Consider the following 21,087-nt stretch of genomic DNA (forward strand, 5'->3'; position numbering starts at 1 on the left):
TTAGCCACTCTAGAATGGTCAAACTAATAAAACATCTTTATCACACCCCCTCCTGCCAAGGCTTTGGGATCATTGTGAGAGAAGGAACAGAAAATTGTAAGACCCAGAGGTAGTGAATAATAACTTCAAGGAAATAGGGCTTTTTGAGCATGACAGAGCAGTTGTACATGCTAACTTACAATGGTTGTGGCAGCGTGCACAAGACCTGAGCTAGCTCAAGTCAGACAAAATCTCAGCATGGAGAAGGGAGCTGGGCACAAAGTCCCACCATTGCTGAAGAGCTATTGGCAATGGGTAGCTGCTGGAATTTCTTTTTAGAGTTTGTTCTTCTTTTGTTTGGTTTTATTCTGTTTTTAAGGGTGTGGCTCCTAGTGGGTCAATCATGTTCTAGTAAATGGCCACATACCCAAGAATATAATAGCTGCACAAACTGTACTTAATGGGGCTTTTTAAAGGAAGACACAGAGTTGGGTGGGCAGGGGAAGGAAGGCAGATCTAGGAGAAGCTATGAAAGTAGATCAAAAGGTATTGGATGAAATCTTCAAAGAACTAACTTTACCTTTTAATGTGTTCTTAATTGAAACAGAGGTATACTGCTCAAAGAACTAATTTTTTAATGAGAAAAAATTGACAGACTTCTGATTAGGATGAACAAAATAAACGTCCAATATTGTAAACAAAGGGTCCGCTCTACAGTTCTACCCATCGAAGGGTTCTGTCTTAGCATATTCAACCAACTAAGGATCAAAAGTGTTTCGGAAAAATATATGTCTGTAATAAACATATGTAGCTTTTTCTTGGTGTTGCCCTCTAAGTCATATGGGACAACTATTTACATAGGAGTTCCATTGTATCCACTATGACAAATGATCGGGAGCTAATCTAAAATATACAGGCAGGTATGTATAGATTCTATAAAAATAACTATGGTATTTTTACATAATGTGAGCATCCATAAATTTTGCTGTCAATGGGGGAGATTTAGTATCTCCCAGGGATACTAAAAAATGACAGTGTAAGGAAGAAAAGTAGTATCAGGAAATATAAGTAGTTTAACAAAGAAGAAAATAAGTAGAAAATGTACATAGTTTAACAAAATAACAGATTAAGTGAAATAACTGCCTATAAAAAATAAGACTTCCTGAAATTAACACAAAACCAAGTAGAAATTTTTAATATTTCAAATGTTTAAAATTGAATATATTGTCAAAGGCCTATATACAAAGAAATCATCAAATCTATATTGTTTCACTGGTAAATTCTATCAGACATTTAAGGAAAATTACTGTTAATTTTATACACACTCTTTCAGAACTTCCCAGCTAATTATGCAATCAGCATAATACTGCTGCTGAAGCCTGACAGCCACACTATGGGAGATAAAATTATATATTATCATGCCTCATGAACAGTATTAGAAGATTGAATTCATCAATATAGAAAGGGATTAAAGCAACTCCTCAGAATACAATAGAAGCGTAACAATAAAAAAATTAAAAATGCAATTCACTGTATCAGCAGACTAAATAAGAAAACATGAGGTTGAAAAGCGCTTAACAAAAATTCAACACCCATGCGAAATTAAAACTCAGGAATCTAGAACAGAAAGGAGGTTCTGGGGCTGTAAAGATGGCTCCCCAGATAAAAGTGCTCACAGGCAAGCCTGATGTCGTGAGTTCAATCCCTGGAACCTACAGTGGAAGGATGACCTGATTCCAGAAAGTCATCCTCTGATTCTACACACCTGTTGTGGCACATGTACATCAACACACACACACATTCAAACATACACACACACACACACACACACACACACACATACACACACACACACACACACACATACACACACACACACACACACATACACACACACACACATACACACACATACAAACACATACACACACATACACACACACATACACACACATACACACACACACATACACACACACACATACACACATACATACACACACATACACACACACACATACACACACACATATACACACATCATCATCATCATCATCATAACAACAACAATTTAATTTTTCTTTTAAAAATGAAAATTCCAAGGTTATGGTTGGGGAAAGGAGATATTTCAGAATAAAAGCATTTGCCAAGAAGCGTGAGGACCTAAGTTCAAATCCTCAGAAAATATGTAAAAGTCTAGAAGCCTGAATCATCTGTAATGACAACACTCCTACAAAAAGACAAAACACAGAGACTGGAAAAGCTCTGGAAGCCCACGGGCCAGCCAATCTGCCTGGCGTGCTCAACAGCAAAACAGAGGTAGAAGGTGACATATGGCAGCTGAGACTGTCTTCCAACCTCCATACATGCCCATGACACACATGTGGCCACATTCATGCTTATGAATATATGCACATCCACGTGTCACATACACATAGAAGTAAAATTGTTTTTAAGAGCAGAAATTCTCCAAGTTGATAAATAGAATCTTCAAGAAAATAATACAACTAGTAAAAAGCTGGGCGCTTCCCTCATGTTTATTCCTTTCTGAATTAGAGGGACTAGCCAGCAGAATTAGACAAGAAAAATAAACTGAAATAATAGACGTTGAAAAGAAATGAAAGAGTACATGCATGAAGAACTCCCTAAGCAATCTACAAAGTATTGCTAGAATTAATAAGTCAGTCTATCAAGTTAGCAGTATACGGTTGATGCAGAAAAGTTCATTACAGTCCTAGAAAGCAACAACTATAGAAAGTTCTTAAAATAATCTCCCTTAACAGTCACATTAAAATTCATGAAATATGCAGTGATAATTTCTCAACGATACGTGTGAGACCTATACAAGGCATGACGGAGAAAATCTACAGCTTCTAAACGGAAGGAGGCTCAATACTGTAAATGCCTACCGCCTGATTAACAACGCTGCTTTTTTTTTTTTTTTTTTTTTTTCTAATGCCAGTCTTTTAACTCAGCGTCTTGTTCCTACTCGTCAGACTGCGGCTCTGTCCCCTTTTCAGACACACAGATACCATCCCAAACTTTCTGATATCCTTTTTAACTGTTGTGGCTTGCCAAGTTCGAAACAAATTCAATGTCACTTCCTTCAAGGATTAATTCACCCTTCTGGGCTTGAGAGTCAGAGCAAGCAACACCTGTCCTCATCTGAACCCTGCGGGTGTATTTTTCACCCACGAAATTTCAACCCAAGACTCCCTCTCCGGAATAATAACATCACTGGGGAAGTGAGCATAGAGAGGCCTTATCCTGTAACAGGAGCTGAGCGCAGCACCCCTGATCACGTTCTGAACGTGACTGCAGATGCTTCGGAGAGTGGCCAGTTCCTTTCTGTTCCCTGGACCGTTTGTCAGCCCAGAGCCTCTTCTTTTTCTTTCTAAGAAGACTCAGCTCTACTTTGATGTGATTGTAGTCTCTCCAGAGGGTTCCTCTGGAGCCCTTCACAATGTCTGTGTGCCCCTTCAGAGTGATGTTGACATTTTCTGGAATGTCAACAGTCTGATTGCTGAGAATGGTCTTCGTTCTTACAGTGGATGGAGCTAAGAACCATTTGTGGGTTTCTGGATCTTACAATGTTCTGAAAACACTACAATGTCTATACAAGCTGTGCTTCAAATGATGGATTTTGGTCTTTTCCCAAGGGAGGACACACTCTCCAGAGATACTGAGCACAGGCAGTATCTATAGCTCCTGGTCAACCACGTGCTCGCAGTGCCTCAGATTGTGACATTCCGATGGTTACCTGTAGTGCACGCTCTTTTCACTTACAATAACTTCAGCCCACAACTGAGTTTATCAGGATGGGAAACTATAGTAAGTTGAGGTATATCCATGGTTTTAAGAATTCAGAGGCCAGCAAGATGGCTCAGCGGGTAAAGACACTTGCCACCAAGCCTGACAACCTGAGTTCGATCCATGGAAACGCGTGGTTGAAGGGGAGAACAGACTCTAACATATTGCCCTCTGACTTCTACGTGCACACTGTCATGTACATGCACTTGCTCAAACATACTAAAAAATACATACATAATAAGTAATTAGATAAATATAACTTTAAAATAACACCAATTGTAGCACTAACACTACCTAACACCATGAAGACCTAGCTTATAGCCGAGCTGAGCAGCGCTAGGTGATAGGTGCTTACACAAATAGATCAGTGGGGCCCTTATGGGTACAGTAGTGGATTAGAGTCTGCCTCCACATGATGCAGTGAGTGTGAAGAGCTAAAATAACAAATAGACTGTCTTGCAAAGACTGAAAGAGAGGACAGGCATCTGAAGGGGGCCAGCAGGGCGGGGGTGGGGTGGGGTGGGGAGCAAGTGGCACAGAGCCCAGCCACATGACTCCATAGTGGAGAAGAGGAAGGTGAGCCTCATCTTAAGAGTAAGGTAGGGACTTGACGACCACACTGACTGCCCTCACACAGGGCAAGCCTCCAGAGTGCCAAAGCCTTGGCAAGATGGTGACTCCTTCAGAGAACTAGGTCAGCGATGGTGGAGAGTAGTCTCATAGGGTCCTTTCCCGTGTGACAGAGGACTGTGGCTGGAAACCGGACTGAGAAGTAACTATTGTTTAAAACCTAGTTACCTGCAGGGCCATTACAAGTCAAAGGGCATGAAGACAGCCTGTCACAGCCCCAGATGAAGAGCCAGTGGTGGAGGCACTCATGCACAGTAAAAGGAAGCGATGCGAGCAAACTAAGAAGTACAGGCACAGGAGGCTTGCCTCTGGCCTCTTACTGCACAAGGTGGGGTAGCCCGTGCTAGGTGGCTGGACACTCATCTCATCACTCTGTAGCTTGAGAGGTCCACGCTGGAGATCAGTGGTAGATCAATCTCTAGAGACAGGTCTACAGTCAGTTCAGTCCCACATTGGTCAGGAAACTGACGCTCCACGGATCTAAACGCTATCCGTATTCTTGTCCCTCCATAACTAAGAACCACGCAAGAAGTTTTAGCATTTCAGAAACAGGCCCAGTCTTCATGGACCTCTTTGTTGTGCTTGCTCCCAGAACTGCATCCCACTTGAAAGAAACTTCCTGGTCCAAACACAGGGCACTCAGAGTGTCCACACTGGTGCATCTTGGGAAGGTAGAGAACCGGACCAGCCGACAGAAAGCAGAGCTTAGAGTGGTAAAAGCCCACACACACACAAAGAAAGGAAGCTACCAAAGTAAACACCACTCTGGAAGAGATCTGACACTACCCTAGTCCAGACCAGCTCGCCACAAAAATCACAAGAAAGACAAGTGTAACTGACCCTCTCCATCCCCAGACTCACCCACCCACCAGACTTGAAATTTAAAGCAAACCGCATTCCTGTCTCCTCGGCCTCCTAACCTCTCTTTTATCCCTTTTACCATACTTTTATTAGTGTATCATCTCATCATATAGATTGCTTTTTTGAGTGCTCCTGAGTGCTAACTGTAGCGAGTGCTGGTGAGTACCGGTAACTGCTGGGCCAGCCACTCCCCTTCCACTTTGTAACATTTTTCTCTGTTCCTCTTCTCTTTTACTTTTACTTGACCTCACTTCTGCTCATTTTTCCCTTCTTTGCCCACCTTCTTTCCCCTTCTGGCCCCCCTCTTTCTTACTATCACTACACTTACCCTAAAGAATTTCAACCCTGTAGCAGTGTGCGGCTTCTGCTGTTTCTACTCTACCATTGTCGTTGTCAGCGGCACGTTAAGTAGGCGTCCATCAGCTCTAGCAGCATTTCCATTCCCTGTACGGTTTGCTGTGCTTGCGGGTGCAGCGCTTAGTTCTCTCTTCTCTGGGTAGTACTAGAGCTTGAGGCCTCAAGAGCAGCATCCCACTAACTTCCAAAAGCAGCTGAAGAGATAGCTAAGCCAAAGATGTTCAAATTGCAATGCAGAGCACAAAGAACATGAAAAGCAAAGTAATGTGACCCCACTAGAGATGACACCTCTTCAACCAGAGAATTTAAAGATAGGATGGTAACACACGACCTTAATCCCAGCACTTGGGGGCAGGCGGAAGCAGGTAGATCTCTGAGTGTGAGACAAGCCTGGTCTACAGAGCTAGTTCCAGAACAGCCAAGACTGAAACCCTGATGATGGTGGTGGTGGTGGTGGTGATGGTGATGGTGGTGGTGGTGGTGGTGGTGATGGTGGTGGTGATGGTGGTGATATAAAAGTGAATAAGATGCCCGATGAAGAATTCAAAAGTTTGCTTATATAAATAACCAATGACTTAAAGGAGGATACAAAAGAGACATTTGAATGAAGAAACCCCAAGACCTGGAGAAGAAAGTCAGAAACGCATGTGAGAAAACAACATGGTCCTGTGAGGCTTTGCCAGTGCCTGGCAAATACAGAAGTGGGTGCTCACAGTCATCTATAGGATGGAACACAGAACCCCCAATGTAGGAGCTAGAGAAAGTACCCACAGAGCTGAAGGGGTCTGCAACCCTATAGGTGGAACAACAATATGAACTAATCAGTAACCCCAGAGCTCGTGTCTCTAGATGCATATGTAGCAGAAGATGGCCTAGTTGGCCATCATTGGGAAGAGAGGCCCCTTGGTCTAGCAAAGTTTATATGCCCCAGTACAGGGGAACACCAGGGCCAAGAAGTGGGAGTGAGTAGGTAGAGGAGCAGGGCAGGGGGAGGGTATAGGGGACTTTTGGGATAGCATTTGAGATGTAAATGAAAAAAAAATCTAATAAAAAATGTAAAAAAAAAAAAAAAAAAGAAAAGAAAAGAAAAGAAAAAAGAAAAAAAGAAAACAACATGGATCCCAAACTAAACAGAGAAACTGACACTTGGAAAAAAGTTAGGCAAGGGTTGAGGATGGAGTTAGGTCAGTAAGTAGAGTGCTTATGTAGAGTGCTTATGTAGAGTGCTTATGGCACACACAAGCCCTGCGCAGCCCTCGACACTGCATAAATGGACACATGGAGCACTCTTGCAATCCTGGCAACCAGGAAGTGGAATATGAAGGATCAGAGGTTAAAGCCACGCACATCTACACCACAAGTTCAAGGTCTGCCTAGACTGCACGGCATCCTGTCTAAAAAGACAAACAAAACTAAATAGGAATGTTAAAAATTAAACAATAAATCCAGTAAAAAAAAAAACCAGTTAAAAGCAGTAATAATAATAATAATAATAATAATAATAATAGGCTACCACAAATATACAAGACTAAGTATACTGTCAAGGATGTGCATCAAGACTGTGGGCACACTATATTCAGATATCAACTTTAAAACTAAATAAATCACGGTATGGTAGTACATACCTTTAATCCCAGCACTCAGAAGGAAGAGACGACAAATCTTTAGGTATAGAGTATATATACAAGGCGAATCTGGTGTATATAAAGGGTTCTAGGCCAGACAAGGCTACAGAGTGAAGCCCCCATTTGAAAAAGCCAAATAAATATATAGATGAACTTGAGTACAACTTCCAAGAAGCCTGGGATATGAAAACAGATAGACTCTAAAGCAAAAATCTATCCAATGAGCTTACAAGCAGAAAATTTCCCAAAGATATGGAAAGTAATGGATATCCAAATACAAGGCATTTAGAATTCCAAATAGACATGACTAGAAAAACACATCTCCTCAACATATTATAGTTCAAAATGCTTTAGCATACAACAACAACAAAAAAAAATCCTTAAAAAAAAAATCCTTAAAATCTCTACAAAAAAAAATGCAAACCCACTTAGAAACTTAAGCATATCAGAACATCAGGACTTTCAACAGAAACCCTAAGAGCAGCGGGTCATGGAGTGATGGATTTCAAACCCTGAAAGTTATCAAATGCCAACCAAGATTGTCACATCCTGTAGAGACATCTTTCAAACTGATGGGGAAAACACATCAAAGTAATAAAGTCAAACTGAAGCAACTCAGGACCACCAACCCACGAGTGTGGAGGATATTTAAAGTCATCCTAAACATGGAGGCAGAACAAAGGTTCTCTCAACTGTGATGGGGAGGTAAAGATGAACTTTCATAAGACCAGTAGGGATACAAAAGGGAACTAAGAAAGAATCCACCATGTTCACTGCAGCAAACTATAAGAACCTTAATCCAAAAGGGGTGGGGGAAAAAGAACAAACAAAACACCAACAAACCAGAAAATGAATAATAAAAATCACAGGACATAGTAAATATCTTTCAATAATAACCCCAAATATAAATGATGGCCCTAATACCACAATGGATAAATGTATAATAGCTGAATGTATTAAAAAACAAGATCTATGTTGTCCCCAAGAAACGTGCCTCACTGACAAAAGCACAAAATAGACTAAACACAAAATGATGGAAGTCAATCTACCAAATAATAGAAGCCAAAAACTAAACTTGCACAATTACCATGATATCTGACAAAGTAAACTTCAAACAAAAACTACTCCAAAGAGATAAGGAAAACCACTAAAAAAACAATAAAGAGAATAATTTATCCAACAGACACAATGTGTTTACCAATTATTGGAATTCCCAATTTCATACAACAGAAACAAATAGACATCAGAGGACATATAGACCAGAAAACAAAGGGAATTGGGTAATTTCAAATCCTTCATGCTAATATGTCACCCGAGTCAAAAATCAACAAAGACATTTTAGAGTTAAACTATACCATATAATGGACTTAACAGATAAATGTGGAATATTCCAACTAACAAACCCAGAATACGCTTTATCCTCGGCATCCCACGGAACTTTCTCGAAGAAAAATCACATTTTAGTCCACAAATCACTTCTTACAAAATACAAACGAATCAAGTAATTCTTTATCAGATCATAGTACAATAAAATTAGAAATCAATAGCAAAAAAAAAAAAAAAAGGAAGCTACAGAAACTACACAAAGATATAGAAACTGAAAAGAACTCTCAGAGAAATGAGAGCAAACATCAGAAATGTGGTGAGACACCAAAGGGGACAGTTTATAGCTATGAGCGCTTACAGGCAAATACAGAGAGTCCCAGTGAATAACTCCAAAACAACACATTACCTACCAAAATTAAATAAAGATGATATGAGCAACCTAGAATTATCAGGAGCACCAAGATTGGAGTGCTGATAATCTTGTAAGACAGGCAGGCGGGTTCCAAGAACTAACTGGCCAGCCAGTGTATGTGAACCAGTGACTTCCCAGTTCACTGAGACACAGCACCGGAGGAGGACATCCAACATCCTACTGACTAACACAATATGTCTGAACCACACATAAAATGCATGAAGAAAAATCATGAATTTCATATACTACATTTATACATGTTTTATGTAATCTTTTGCCCTAAGAAAAAGAGAGAGAGAGAAGAAGCAAGGTGTGGGGGCTCATAGCTATAATCTCAATATCAGGTGGCTGAGACAAGAGGATAGCCATGGGTTCAAGGCCAACCTGGGCTACAAAGCAGATTCTGCACATACATACATATATTACATACACACTACATACATACATTATTACATATATACATACATACATATACATATATTATTACATACATTATTACATACATACATACATACATACATACAAAATATGGAAATAAAATTATGTTTTTACTTGAAACTTTTGAGTCTGAGAATTGAACTTAAGAACAATAAAGGTGCTGGGGCTGAGGCTCAGCAGTTAAGAGCCCTGACTGTGGCTCCAAGGGTCTCTGGTTCAAATCCCAGCAACTGTTGCTGGAGAGATGGCTCAGCAGTTAAGAACATTGACTGCTCTTCCAAAGCTCCTGAGTTCAAATCCCAGCGACCACGTGATGGCTCACAACCATCTGTAACAAGATCTGATGCCCTCTTCTGGAGTGTCTGAAAACAGCTACAGTGTACTTACATATAATAATAAGTAAATCTTTAAAAAAAAAAAAAAATAAAGAATCCAGAGATAAACACCAACAGGACGATGAAGTTGGTAAATCTATAAGCAGGGGGAACATCTAAAAGCAGGCTTCCAATGAGAGAAAGAAGAGGCTATGGGAAAGGAATTATTGAAAACGTAAGAAAGTCCCCAGGTATGGAATGCAATGAGTCTCCAGATTGGCAGGGTTCGCTTGCCAAATGACTAACACCACAGCCAGTGTGCACCACCATCATGTGTGTCAGTGTGAACCGGTCATGCAAGCATGGAGTCAGCATGCAGCTTGGTCTTCTAGTCAGCATGGCCTGCCAGCATATAGCATTTATCAGTGTGCACTGTAATCATGTATTGGATGATCAGTGTATGCTGTGGTCATGTAGTGTGTGTCCGTGTACATTGTGGTCATAAATTGTGCAGTGTGCACCACAATCTAGTAGCACACAGAGGGTCTTGTATGTAATTGGTGTGCACATACTTAGTAGCACACAGCTAGTGCACACAGAGGGTCTTGTATGTAATTGGTGTGCACATACTTAGTAGCACACAGCTAGTGTACACAGAGAGTCTTGTATGTAACTGGTGTGCACATACTTAGCCAGGAAAGAGACAATGGAGGCCAACAGCCAAGCTCTGTCACCATGCCCTATACCCTGGTGCACCAACCTCAAAAAAGTGAATTTCTCTAAATAGTTAACACAGAGTATCCTTCTCTGAGAAGGATACACTCAATTCGAGAAAGTCTACAAAAAGATACTTTCTGTGGACAACTACTAACCAGAGAGAATGAAGAGCTGGATCCGAAACACAAACACCAGAAGTAAACAGAAAAGCCTAAAACTTCCGGACAGAAAAGCAGAGTTAACACAGAGGAAAGAGAATCAACAGACATTTGGCTTCCAATGAGCATGTTGGAAAACAGACAGGGAAGAAATCCTGCCTTCAGAATTCAGAGATGTTTGCAACCTGGAATTCTGCATACAGACACACGCTAAGGGAGGGGGAGATCCTTGGATTCTGGTCTTTAGAATCTTACCTCCAGGCTGCCTTTCTCAAAAAATGAGTTACTGAGGAATAGAGTAGACAACACAGGAGGCATATGACCCAGGAATTGAGAGATTTAACCCAGAGAGGGATGAAGGAAACTCTCATGCGCATGCCAAAAATAAAAAAAAAGCAGCTGTGTGGTGTAGAGAGCAGAGGAACTCAGGAAGAGCAACTACAGAAGAAGAGACCTTACTGACTGATTATCTAATAGGTCTGACCATGTGGGAAGCTGCAGAGCTGGAGGAAGACAGCTAGAGATTCTGATAGAACAAAGGACGAACTAAAGCACACATCTTCCCAAGGAAGCCAAACGCTTTGCCATAAATGTAAGAACTTCTATAGCATCCTATTCGCCTCAATAGTCAACTGTATTTCTTCAGTCACAATGAAACATTGACTCTGGACATTTTAAAACAGCCCTCAACTGAATGAGATGACACAGGCCTGTAATTGAAGCAACTTAGAAAGCTGAAATGGAGGACTAGGAGTACAAAGCTAGCCTGTGTAACATAATGAGTTTAGGTCCAAAGCTTAAGCTACTCTAAGAGACTCATTCTCAATCAAAATAAAACTAAATCCATGATCCCAAATTATTTGATACCCCTCCCACGTAAGGGTAATAATTATGTTCCATGCCCTTGCCTTTGAGCATGTCTATGACAAACTAACAGTGTAGAGACTCTGAGGTGTTACGTGATGGGTAATTTATCATCTTCCTTGGCCATTGGAACACATTTACTAGGTTAGACCGTGGAAAGAGACTATAGGAAGAACCCCAAAGTTACTTGGAAAGAGGGAGCTAGCCAGCTCCTCCAGTTCCATCATACCCACTGTCTGACTACAATCACATGAGATGTCAGAGCCATCTGGTCAACCCTTTCCAATTCTGACTGGGAGAAGTACCAGTAGCTATTTTATAGTACGAAGATTTTGTTAAGCACAAAAAGGTAAATGGAACTTTGACAAAGTAACTAAATTGGGACTACATTGGAATTATAAGAAGAAAGAGAATTAAAAGGGAGCTAAAACTTTACCTACCAGTGTCAAGTTAGTAAATATATATGTATATATATATATTTCTTCAAGTTAAGATAGATAGATAGATAGATAGATAGATAGATAGATAGATAGATAGATAGATAGATAGACAGACAGACATAGAGTTTGTTCAACACCTGCAATCCTAAAATATCAAATGTGGGGCTAGGGATATACCTCAGTAAGGACATTTGCTTAGCATTTGAAGTGTGTGTGTGTGTGTGTGTGTGTGTGTGTGTGTGTGTGTGCGTGTGAGAGAGAGAGAGAGAGAGAGAGAATATATATATATTCATATACATGAAGTTCTTCAAGTTTGGAAAGGTCTTACATGCTGATCCACAAGCTGATCTGATTACACCAGAGGAGAATTCCACATCTAACTTCACACATTGAGTCATAGTCAAAACAGTAGTGAACTAAAATATTGTACAGAATATTCCTCAGGCCATGTATATAAGGTACATATAAAATACAAATGAACTTTGTCTTTAGTGTAGGGTTTAAGATATTATGTTAGATGTTTGCAGTATTCCAAAAAGTCTATAAAGTTTAATATCTGAACCCAGCATTTCAAATAAAGGATAGTTTGTGTAGATGTATGACTGTAAGTATGTATACATATGCATACACCCATACATATACATGAATGACATCATCAAAGGGTAGGTTACTTCTAAGTAAACTACAATGTGTGGTTGACAGCTACAGTTCTATAAACCTTTGATTCCTCTTTAACTTTTTAATACAGGGTCATACATGATTCCATTTAAAACAAAGATTAAAAAAAAAAAAAGTAAGAGAACCCAGAATGCTCTTTTCTTTCCCCAATTTCCAACAAAGGAAAAAAGAAAAAGAACTCAGCTAAGCTTCACACAAATGCCACCCATCTCCAGCACCACCTGCTATAAATCACTGTCACGCTCCATCAGTTTCTGATAAGAGGCATTCGTACACACAGCCCTATACCTCAAAACATGTGTAATTTGCTAAAGGAGAAAGAATACAGACATTCAAGAGGCACATGAGACAGAGTTCTCTGATTTAATCAGGTAATGGGTGTGGAGAGCTATTGCTCTAGGCACAACAACGAGGACTATGATCTCGAGAGACAAGCCTCTGTCTGATATAGTGCTGTAAGGACACAGACTCCTGTGGAAGCTGAACTAGGTGGGACTGTCCAAGTGTTATTTTCTATGAAACCTCGGGTGCCTTTAGCTCCACACTCACTCAGTAACTTCTCTAAAGGGCAAGCACATGCTTTCCTGTCTATGGTGGCTTAAAAGAAAATGGGGGAAAAAAATGGCCCAACAGGCCCATCAAGAATGACACTATGAGGAGGTGTGGCCTAGGAGTCAGTGTGGCTTTGTTGGAGTAGGTACTTGACTAGAGGGTGGGCTTCAAGCTTTCAGAAACTCAAACCAATTCACTTCCTGCTGCTTGCACATCCAAATCGCAACTCTTTCTCCAGCACAGTGTCTGCCTGCTTGTGGCCATGCTTCCAGCCATGCCCAGAATAGACCAAACCTCTTGAATGTTTTCCTTTGTAAGAGTTGCTGCAATCGGTGTTTCTTCACAGCAATAGAGACCCTAACTAAGCCATTGTGTTTCAGCTAGTCTCAAAGTCCCTTCACTGATAACACTGATGAACTCCGAGGCAATCTGCCGGAGCAATGGCAGGTACCTGACAGGTACACAGGCCTTTGCTGAGCACAAAACTTGTTTTATCTTCACATTAAGAGACAGATGACAGATGAGTAGGGATGTTTTTTAAGTGGTGTGTGTGTGTGTGTGTGTGTGTGTGTGTGTGTGTGTGTGTGTGTGTGAGATACAATATAGATGGCACTCAGCCATGCCACAACACAGGGATTTCCTTTGCAATCCCGTCTCTATATATTTTCTGATTTAGAATCTCTCACTAGACCTAGAGTTCACTGCTTCAACTACAAATAGACTGGCTGAGCAGAGAGACCCTGGGATGCATCTGCAACCCCTCGACACTGGGGCTGCAGGGTCGTGTTGCCACACCTAGCTCTCAGGTCCTTTTTGCAAAGGAAGGACCCGCTGAGACATCTCCCCACCTCCACCTCTCTCTGGTTTCCGACACACTCTGGTGTACCCCTGACTTGCCTCAAACTTGTTATGTATGAGCTTGCTTTGAACTTCTGATCCTTCTGCCTCCACCTCCTGAACACTGAGGCTAGAGGAGTGGGGCACCACACCCAGATTATGTGGAAATGAAATGAGTCCCCTAGCTTAAGAGGCCTCAGGGGAGAGAAGTACAAAGACAGCCACATCAGCACCACTTCTGCCAGAGGGAAGGCCACGAGAATGTACTCAATGACCAAGGTAAGAGTTTACCCACAGCTGTGATGTTGTCTTCAACCACCAAAAACAGGTAGAAAAACTAACCCCCAAAAAGCATAGTCAAATTCCCAGATGTGGCAAGATTCAAAACCCAGCGCTGGTAACATCTAAGCTATCACAAAGACATGCAGAGTTCAGCAAGCAGATTCTCAGGCATTCAATGCATCGGTACCATATTCCTCCTGTTCAGTGACAAATCTGAGCTCCCCAAAAGCTGCATACTTCACCCAGGGTCATGCTATTTTGTAGTAGGACTAGGAGAAAAACTCAGGCCTTTAAGACTCAATGTTCATATCAGCTTTAAAAAGAAAAGTCTTGAAATTATTTTGTTTCAGACTGGGCATGGTAGCTTGTGGCCAAAGTCCCAATAGAACAAGCTAACTCAACAGAATCTTGAAGGTCAAGGTTATCCTGGGGAATAGAGAAAGGCTACATCTGAGACAGACAGATGACAGATAGATGATAATGTTTTAAGATAAAAACTCTCTGGTTTTAGGTATATTGAGTGGCCCCATTTAAATTTTTTTCTTCATGGTAAACTTTGAACTATAAGAGAATAGTTTAGAAGCTGGGCGGTGGTGGCGCACGCCTTTAATCCCAGCACTCGGGAGGCAGAGGCAGGCGGAGTTCTGAGTTCAAGACCAGCCTGGTCTACAAAGTGAGTTCCAGGACAGCCAGGGCTATACAGAGAAACACTGTCTCAAAAAACCAAAGAGAGAGAGAGAGAGAGAGAATAGTTTAGAAATAATGACAGAAGTTATAGTAAAGATATAAATAGGAAACCTAATTCTTTAGTTGAACTGTGGACTATTACAGACTATGTATAGTTACACATTTTCACTTGGCTGTCAATGGAGTCGCTGTTTATACCAGCATCACTACAAACACACCAATAATACATGGTGTAACAACTGTAGCCCAGTAAAGGGACAAGAATTTCTCAGCTCCATATTGTAGAGATCAGTGTTGATCAGTGTTATATATGCAGTAGCAACCTATGGTTACTTTAATGAATCAATATTTACTTTTAATTGATACAGATACTTTTTGTTTCATACAGCTCCCTAATAAAATATTCATTAGAGTAGACTGTTACAATGACCATATGATAATAGCATATGTTTTCATTTTGAGTGGCTTTATTTTAAAAAGTTGAAAATATAGCTTATCTCTTATTTCCAGGTTCATTGAGGTCTAATAAACAAAACACCCTCTATATTTGAGGTTTTCAATATATGTGATGTTTTCAATATATATATGTATACACAAAGAGAGAAATACACATACACACACACTGTAAAATGATTTCCATAGTCAAGTTAACATATCTATCATCTCTAGTTATCATTTATTTTGTGATGGGAATATTTGAGACCCATTCATTCAGCAAATTTTAAACATACAATATTACTAACTCACTCATCATCTTGGGATATTACATTTTCAGAACTTGTTCCTCTCTCTCTCTCTCTCTCTCTCTCTCTCTCTCTCTCTCTGTGTGTGTGTGTGTGTGTGTGTGTGTGTGTATGTGTGTGTGTGTGTATGTGTGTGTGTGTGTGCCATAGATACATGTAGAGGCCAGAGGACAACTGATAGGACTCAGTTCTCTTCTTCTACCACGTGGTTCCAGAAGAGAGTTCAAGGAACCAGGATTGGCTGTGAGTGTCCTTACCTGATAAGCCATCTCTCTAGTTCAGAACTTGAAGGTTTGTACTGTCTGACCAGCATCTCCCCTTTCACTTAACCTTACCCACTGGTAACTTGTTGCAATGAGTTTAATTATTATTATTATTATTTTGATTTCACACATAAGTGACATATGCGGTACGATTAAGCGTGCTTAGCCATCCAAGAAAGACAAATAAAAACTGCTTTGAATTGTACCTCACCCACATCAGAGCAGCTACCATCAAGAAAACACGTGATAAGTGCTACTGAGGTAGTGGGGACATGGGACTCTTATTCACTGCAGGTAAGAATGTAAACTGGTCCAGCCACTATGGAAATCAATATGAAGGTTTCATAAATATACATATACATATATACATCATTATACACACACACACACACACAAACATATCTGGAAGCAGAACCACTACAGTGCTCAGCTCTCCCACCCTTGAATCCTTTTACCCAGGATTCTAAGTCAACAAACTGAGGGACACTTGTCCATCCATACTTACCGCTACCTACTAAATACCTGGGGATGAGACAACCTAGGGGAACTAAGAAGTGGATAGAGAAAACGGGGAATTTTATGGAGCCGTAAAGAAAAATGAAATCGGGCCAGGCGTGGTGGTGCACGCCTTTAATCCCAGCACTCGGGAGGCAGAGGCAGGTGGATTTCTGAGTTCGAGGCCAGCCTGGTCTACAAAGTGAGTTCCAGGACAGCCAGGGCTATACAGAGAAACCATGTCTCGAAAAACAAAAAAACAAAAAAACAAAAAAACAAAGAAAGAAAGAGAGAGAGAGAGAGAGAGAGAGAGAGAGAGAGAGAGGAGAGAAAGAGAGAAAGAGGAGAGAAAGAGAGAGAGAGAGAGAAAGAGGAGAGAAAGAGAGAAAGAGGAGAGAAAGAGAGAAAGAGGAGAGAAAGAGAGAAAGAGAGAGAGAGAGAGAAAGAGGAGAGAAAGAGAGAAAGAGAGAAAGAAAGAAAGAAAGAAAGAAAGAAAGAAAGAAAGAAAGAAAGAAAGAAAGAAAGAAAGAAAGAAAGAAAGGAAGAAAGGAAGAAAGGAAGAAAAGAAAAGAAATCGGAGGACTGACTTTGGCTCTGCTAGCTGGGGCTTGGGCTTAGGTCTTTTCAAAGACTAAGCAATCTTGTTCCGAGCTAACTTTTGAGGCTTCTGCCCATCGCATCGCCAAGGAGGAACCATCATAGAAAGTTGACCCAGTTGAGGACCCCAAAACTCCTCAGAAGAAAGGTGAAGAGGACTCATCTGATGAATCAGACGTCCTCCAACCAGAAACACTAGTAAAGGTCATGAAAAAGCTAACCCTGAACCCCAGTGCCAAGCGCTCAGCACGTCGTCGCAGTCTACGTAACCGGATTGTGGCCGTACCTGTGGAGAACAAGAGTGAAAAAATCCGGAGGGAGGTTCAAAGCGCCTTTCCCAAGAGAAGGGTCCGTACTTTGTTGTCAGTGCTGAAAGATTCTATAGCAAGGATGAGAAGATTTGCTCGGATTGAGGAGAGACAAAAAAGACTTGAAGGAAATGAGTTTGAAGGGAACAGTGAGCCATTCAGATGTCTCTGCACTTTCTGCCATTATCAAAGATGGGATCCCTCTGAGAATGCTAAAATCGGGAAGAATTAGGACAGTTTACATTGTACGCTACCCTTGCTGTCGATGATGCCACACAGCAGATGTGAAAGCTGTTTTTTGTTTAAGATTAAACTTTTCCTGGTACTGGGGAATCGTCTAACTTGCTAACCTTTACATTGTATATAGGATGTTGGACAATTGGATTCATGTAAATGACTTAAATTTGCCCAAAGAATGAGTCAAAGCATTCTGTGAAGTTTAGAAGCCTCAAGCTGTGAGGCCCAGGGCTGAGAAGCAATGTAAATAGAATTTGGAGTGGTTTGGTTTAGAAGGTAATTAGGATAGATCTTTTGTGCTTTCTAATTTGCAGAAATTCGTAATAAAGGCATTTTTGTTAGCTTAAAAAAAATGAAATCATGAAACTAGCAGGAAAACAGATGCAACCAGAAAGCATTGTGTTAAGTTAAATAAGCCAGACTCTGGAAGACAAATAGCATGTGTCTTCTCTTAAATATGGGATCCTGATTTAAAATCAAATGTGTATGAACGCATGTATGTATGTGCATACCTATATACGTATATATGCGTGTGTATTACATACATATGTTGAAGGTCACAAAACTTGAAAGCAGATATTGAGAAAGGACTAATAGATCTTAAGGGAGAACTTCATGACTAGGAAGTAGGGTAATGGAATATAGGTCATAAGATAGCAGAAATGGAGACTATCTGGGGAAAAGGAAAAACCAGTTGAGCATGAGGGACACAGAGAGAGTAGCGAAGGAAAGGAACAGTGAGAACCAAGTATAAAGACATACATGTAGGCAGATGCCACAATAAAACAGCTTACTTTGTATACAAACCCCAAAATATTGATAATTTAAAAAATACTTTGAATCTAGTTACAATAATGCAATGAAGGAAACAAGCAATCAGTGTGCCCGGGGACAGGGCTTATGAGGAGATGAGTTCAACCATCAGAATCCACATAAAAAGTCAGACATGCGATGTTTTGTCAGCCCAACACTGAAACAAGCATTCACTGAGAGTGGAAGTTGGATAAGCGAGGTGGAAAGCAGTCACTAGAAAACTGTTACATGTTATATTCAAATGAATCAGGAATCCTCAATGAACACTTTTTCTCTAAGATCCAAGAGCGCAGAAGTCATGTCAGCTTTGCTAGCCTCATTCGGCACTTTTTAAACTGCAGGTCACCTTCCCATATGGGGTCACACAATTGAATGTAGATGGCATGAGAGTTGACAGTAGTAAACAGTTTCAGGATGTTCAAGAACCAAAAGTTACTTGGAACTCAAACATGTGATGAAACCGAGGTGTTCTGGGCAGTGCACACCTGTTCACCGAGTTGCATCATGGGGTTTCACTGTAGCCTTGGTTCTGATCACATGGCATGCACACCGTGCACACTGGCACAGCACACAGCACCAGTGAACTCCGATGAATGCTGCCCGAGACATCTGGGCTGAGTCAAGATGACATTATATTATGAATTGCTGTGGTTTTACTGTACAGATATAGTTTTCTGCTCTAAAAACATGATGATTTAATTATGGAAAATGAAGTCTTTGAACATTTTCCTACCTCCGTTCCTCAGCATATATCCCTTTGGACTGGACTATGTTCGAAGGTTTGATTTTAAAGGTTGCTGACTTGACTTCATTTTGGTTTAAAAAAAAAATCCTTCAGTGAATTTTGGCTTGGAATTGGGACAGAATTTCCACAACTGTCTGAAATGGCCCCAAACATACTCCTGCCATTTTATGCTATACATTAATGCAAAGGGATTGACTCAGCATTGATTATTATAAAATCAAAATCTTAACACTGTAAAACACTGAAGAGGCTCCGTGTCCTGTAGGACCAAATGTTCAGCCAAATTTTAATTCCTTATGTAAAAAAAAAAACAAAAAACAAAAAACGAAAAAGAAGCACAAACATCTATCTCATTAGTATGCCAATTTACTTCCATCTTCAATAAAGTGGTAAAATAATATGTATAAAGGGCTAGAGAGATGGCTCAGGGATTTAAAACACTTGCTGCTCTTGCAGGGGCCCAGTGGCAACTTGAAGCCTTCCAGCTGTCTGTTCCTGAGCTCCAGCGGATCCGACTCCCTCCTTTGGCCTCACTTGGCATTATCCTCATGTGGCACATTTATATACAGGTGAAACACTCATACACATAAAATAAATAAATAAATCTTTCTTAAAACACTTAAATCAGTCATTTTTAAGTGGCATACATACCAAATAATCGTTTTCACAATCATTTCTTTATGGGTTAATTATCAGTGAGTGAGTGGCTTCTATTCCTATGTTATAGACCTAAATACTCAAGGCCATGGAAAGCTTTTCAGGTGAATGAGCACTGTTAGAGGAGAAAGCAAAGATGCCTTAGCCCATGGCAGAAGCACCTAGAGACCCCTGAGCACAGCTGACTGGAGTGGGTGATGTGTGACTGTGTGCAGGCAGGCACTGTAAGATCAGAAAGCCAGGGGGTGGGGGTGGGGCAGGAAGCATGCCAGCAGGCAGAAGAATTGTCAGGAGACTAAATGAATCTGAGCATCCTTCATCCTCCCAGCAGAGTCCACTCCCAACCTCCAGCTCTACTAAAAAATAGTCAATGCTTGAGTTGAAGAAGGAAAAGAATGTGATCAAAATACAGTATATGAGAAGTTCTTAAATAAAATGAAAATATGAATACATTATTGCTTTACATGATACATATGGGAATTCTTACACACACATTTACACATATAACAGCATTCCTTCCTAAAGGTTACTTGAAGAATCAATTGGTTGAAGAATCACATTGTGGAAATTCTCTGTGAACTTAGTACTGGGTTAAGAGCCCTTTGGTGATTAAGTCCCCGTGTTAAGCGCCGAGGCTAAGTTAATACTGAATCCACCTCCATATCTCATTACAGTGGAGTTCTAGAACAATCTATTAAATAATTCTGTCCCAATTCCAAGCCAAAATTCACCGAATGAATGAAAGTCAATTCAGCAACAACAGCAGTAACTTTTACAATCAAACCTTCAAACACAATCCAATCCAAAGATATTAAATTTGTGTGTGTGTGTGTGTGTGTGTGTGTGTGTGTGTGTGTGTGTGTGTGTGTGTGCCCATACCTGCCTTGGCGTGCACATACACACACTAAATAAATGTCAAAAAGTTAAAGATTATTAATAAGATGTTAAGCCCACCAAAAGCAAGGCAGAGAATTTAAAGCTGGGAACAAAACTTCTCTAAAGTGACCGATTCAGATACTTGACTTAGGCCAGTAAAAGTTATCTGAATAAAAACAGCTTGAATGGTAGGCTGGAGAGATGGCTCAGCAGTTAAGAGCACCGGTTGCTCTTCCACAAGACCCAGGTTCAGTTCCCAGCACCAAGATGGCAGTTCATACTGTCTGTAATTCCAGTTCAGGGAATCTGACATTCTTACACAGACATACGAAGAACACCAATGTTAATTTAGAAAATTAAAAGAAAAACAAACAAACAAACAAACA

General features: G+C 40.6%; 1 protein-coding gene and 1 pseudogene across 1 annotated transcript in view; both read right to left on the reverse strand.

Annotated features, from left to right (window-relative positions):
- The window catches only part of Cacna1d (calcium channel, voltage-dependent, L type, alpha 1D subunit), a 451,216-nt gene that overhangs the window by 340,898 nt on the left and 89,231 nt on the right, over positions 1-21,087 (reverse strand). The gene's annotated exons all lie outside the window — the stretch shown is intronic.
- On the reverse strand, positions 2,968-3,516 carry Gm18072 (predicted gene, 18072; annotated as a pseudogene).

Source organism: Mus musculus, chromosome 14, assembly GCF_000001635.26.
Source record: "Mus musculus strain C57BL/6J chromosome 14, GRCm38.p6 C57BL/6J".
Classification (NCBI taxonomy): domain Eukaryota; kingdom Metazoa; phylum Chordata; class Mammalia; order Rodentia; family Muridae; genus Mus; species Mus musculus.